Source organism: Ammodytes marinus, assembly GCF_949987685.1.
Source record: "Ammodytes marinus genome assembly, chromosome: 2".
Lineage (NCBI taxonomy): Eukaryota > Metazoa > Chordata > Actinopteri > Uranoscopiformes > Ammodytidae > Ammodytes > Ammodytes marinus.
In genome coordinates, this window is record NC_137231.1 from 35,778,670 (window position 1) to 35,783,669 (window position 5,000).

A 5,000-nucleotide genomic window follows, 5' to 3' on the forward strand; every position below is an offset into this window, starting at 1 on the left:
ACACACATACATACAAAGACACAAGCACATAAAAACACACACACACACACACTCTTGACTCAGTGATTCTTGTTGTTAAAATCAGTGAATATCTCCTCATGACCCACTACCTGTCTGTACTGTGTGTGTGCACTGCAGGAAAACAAATTAACCCAGTGTTAATACCCAGCCTAGGCTCTGTAAACGGGCATGTTAACTGCTATAATCTTCAATAAAACGACCCGTTTAATCTCACAGCCCAGCACTGGAACTCCTGCGTGATTTGGACCACGACAAACTGAACCAAACACATCAACAGACTGGGAAGTTGAACATTTACAAAAAACACTTTCAGAGATGTTGTTTTGGATTCTATCGTGTGTGTGTGTGTGTGTGTGCGTGTGCGTGTGCGTGTGCGTGCGTGCGTGCGTGCGTGCGTGCGTGCGAGCGAGCGAGCGGCAACGTCACTTCTTCATGCAAACCAGGGATACTCTACCAAATGACTTCTGTGTACGGACCTGGATGCATAGGCGTAGGTTTGGTTTTAACATGGGGGGGACACACACACATTAAAGGTGCAGTGTGTAGAATTTTTCAAATCGTTAGGAAAAACATGGTAACATGTCAGAAGGATATAAAAAAAAATTCGACCCCCTGAACTGTTATTTTTACCTTTTTTTTGATGAGAAGTGGGTTGTCTTTCATAACTTAAAGCTGGGGTGGTGAATTTGGGGAGAAAATAGCAGTTGGGATAGAGATTTGAACAGTGCACACACGCGCGCACACACAAACACGCGCACACACAAACACGCACACACACACACACGCATGCACACGCACGCACGCACGCACACTGTCAATTTAGAAGTGCGAACTAAACTTTCGCGTCAACTTTAAATTAAAACGACAAATTACCCTTACACGGTCCCCTCTAAAATCTACGAAGTCTACGCCTATGCCTTGGATGCACTGTGTTTGTGTGTGAGTGTGTGTGAGTGTGTGTGTGTGTGTGTGTGTGTGTGTGTGTGTTTGTGAGGAGAGCATCACATCAATAGTATTTTTACCTGCTTTGGTATATTTTTTAATTTGCTGTTTGTTTTTCCCAGCCGGAGACTGTAATAAAATAAGAATCTCATAATAGGGCTAAATAAAAAATTGTGCCATTGTGATTGTTTTTATGCCAAAAAATATGAAAGTGTTTAATCAGTGTGTGAGAGTGTTTAATCCCCCTGTAAACTGGTCTGGAAGAGTATAAACATTTATCCCTGCGTTCCAAATCACATACTCTTTCTTTTTACCACACTACATACTAAAGCACAGAAGAGTTTTAGTCTTTTCACTACACTACATACTAAAGTACAGAAGAGCTTTAGTCTTTTCACTACACTACATACTAAAGTACAGAAGAGTTTTAGTCTTTGTACTACACTACATACTAAAGTACAGAAGAGTTTTAGTCTTTTTACTACACTACATACTAAAGTACAGAAGAGTTTTTAGTCTTTTTACTACACTACATACTAAAGTACAGAAGAGTTTTAGTCTTTTTACTACACTACATACTAAAGTACAGAAGAGTTTTAGTCTTTTTACTACACTACATACTAAAGAACAGAAGAGTTTTAGTCTTTTTACTACACTACATACTAAAGTACAGAAGACTTTTAGTCTTTTTACTACACTACATACTAAAGTACAGAAGAGTTTTAGTCTTTTTACTACACTACATACTAAAATACAGAAGAGTTTTAGTCTTTTTACTACACTACATACTAAAGTACAGAAGAGTTTTAGTCTTTTTACTACACTACATACTAAAGTACAGAAGAGTTTTAGTCTTTTTACTACACTACATACTAAAGTACAGAAGAGTTTTAGTCTTTTTACTACACTACATACTAAAGTACAGAAGAGTTTTAGTCTTTTTCCTACACTACATACTAAAGTACAGAAGAGTTTTAGTCTTTTTACTACACTACATACTAAAGTACAGAAGAGTTTTAGGGCCACAGACAGGAGAGAGAAAAAATCGGATAAGGAAGATTTTTTTTTCATTATGTCGAGAAATGTCAAGAATAAAGAGGAATACTCCAAAATGCTATTGGAGTAATTGGGGCGTTTATGTATTTTCAACATACTACAATTGACGTGCATGTATTGGGACCTAAGTCTTTTCAGATGCTTTACTATCATGAAACTAACTCCACACATTACATAGTTAGGAGGATAGATAGATAGAGAGAGAGAGAGAGAGAGATAGATAGAGAGATGGATAGAGAGATAGATAGATAGATAGATAGATAGATAGATAGATAGATAGATAGATAGACAGACAGACAGACAGACAGACAGATAGATAGATAGATAGATAGATAGATAGGAGTTAGTGGATTTGGGTTTACAGTTTGCAGGGCCTTTAAGGGAAATGTCTAGAGAACAAACTGTTCGCTGCTCTGAGGTTATTTAGAGACAGAGGGACAGCTGGAGTATTGAGTTACGCACGCCGACTTTAAAGGTTAAGAAATAAAAGTTAAAAAAAATTCACGTTCAGACTCAAACCAAGATGTATGATTCCTATAGTAAGTTATTAACACACACACACACATGGACACACACGTTCATACGCAGACACACATACACACACAAACACACACACATGGACACGAACAAACAGACAAAAAGACACACAAAAAAACAAAAAGACACAAAGACGCACACACACTCTTAATCACACAAACACACACACACTCTGGCTCTCTCGCTCTCTCTCTCTCTCTCTCTCTCTGTCTCTCTCTCTCTCTCTCTCTCTCTCTCTCTCTGTCTCTCTCTCTCTCTCTCTCTCTCTCTCTCTCTCTCTCTCTCTCTGTCTCTCTCTCTCTCTCTCTAATCACACACACACACTTATACTCAGAAATAGTCCCTAACAAATGCACAATATAACATAGAATTTTCCTTTTAAGGGCTGCAGCTGAGGATTGTTTATGCAAGCCATGTTATCCCTTTTTCTTCTTTTTAATATATGTGTATGGCCGCTCTAGGCTTCCATACTTTTCAATAAAACTTTATTTTTATAATATATTTTTTTAACATTTACATTTATATTCAGTAGGAACCAATGATAGATATTCGAGCTAAGACACACACACACACACACACACACACACACACACACACACACACACACACACACAGAAATAGACACGTTCATACACACACACACACAGAAATAGACAAGTTCATACACACATACACACACACACACGTTCATACAAACACACACGTTCACACACACATACACACGTTCTCACACACACACACACACACACACACGTTCATACACAAACACACACGCGCACACACACACTGCAGGGGAATAGGGTAACACATTTTTAACTTAAATCATAACTTTAAATCATCATGAAACTTCGCCAGTTGATCACTGACATTAAAACAATATTTTTTTGTATTACAAGTTTTTTTAAATGTTTTGTGAAATATGCAACATTGGCAATATCTAGGGGCGCCCTTAGCTCAGTTGGTAGGGCGTCCCCCCCCTCCCCCCCATGGGCCTCGGCCAGCAGCGGACCCGGGTTTGATTCCAGCCCGCGGTCGTCCCTCTCTGCCCCATTTCAACTCTGTCTCTACACTATCAATAAAGCATAACAATGCCAAAAAAAAAAAATCTTAAAATACATATTAGTGTCAAAAGGTTTTACTGAAGAGATTGTGGATACAGCCGCTGTTTCATTTTATAAATCAAACAAATACTATGCACAAGTCTTAAGAATGCATAATGTGTAAGGAGAAAATGTCTCATAAATCAGACACTGAACAACGTATGAACAAATCCTTCTGTAATAACCTTCAGAATAGTGCTGAGAATGATTATGGAAAGTTTAGTTGATGTAAGAGCTTTAGAAGTTGAGATTTTTTAGTTCAGAGTATTGAAAAAAAGCTAATGTTGAGATGATGTCCGTTAAAGATGGTTGTATAGGAGAAATATACAGACGCAAACAGACAAGGTTTAGTCAAATAAACACCTGAATGTACATGTTGGACCTTTTGATTTATACTAGTATGAAAGAAGACATGTTATGGAAGATACATAGACTAAAATCTAGAAATTGACCAGTGCTTTAAAAAAACAATGATTTTGCCTGCTGTGTCTCGCCTTAAAGCCCTACTTTACCGGTGGGAATATGAAGGTGTATTGAACTCTGAGATCCTATGTAGTATAAATGTGCAAACATTTTAGAAATCGGTTCATCCTAGCCTGAGAAAAGGCAGAAAGAGTTGTTTTACGGTCTCACTGTCTAACCCTACATTTTCCCATGCGTGACATCACATATAGTAAAATGTAGGGTTAGGATTAACAGGACAGCTGGGCCAAGGGAAGACTGAGGGAAAAAAAACCTCATTCATTATATTATAATAGCAATTTTTGTAATGATAGAATGCCGGTTCCGTATGGGTGAAGTATTCCTTTAAGTTTGGGTTTGTCTTGGCCAATATATTGATGCTATGCGGATCTCATCACTGTTTCTATTATTATACATGATGGTTTATATATAGGATTTTTCGGTTTTATTTTGAAAATGTAAACCCGTTATCTGTGGTAATAAAAAAAACTTTCACCTGAGTTGTTGTCTCATAATTAAAGGTGTAGTCAGTGATTCTGGAGAACGCTTGTTGTCAAAATCAGTGAATATCTCCTCACGATCCACTGTCCGTACCATGTGTGCTGAAAAAAAAATCCAGTGTTAATACACAAACTAGGCTCTGTAAACGGGTATGTTGCTATAGCTACGGTGGGCCTCTCTGTACCAGTTTACAGAGCCTAGGCTGTGTTTTAACGTTGTATTTTTTATGGGTGGAGAAGGACTGATAACTGATTAGACATTTGTACAAAGGATATTTCTTAAAGGTGCATCAGACCATAGATTCAAGATAATGCAAATCCATGCTTTGAGATATTAAAATATTTTAAATACAATCAAAAAAATTATAAATGTATAAAAATG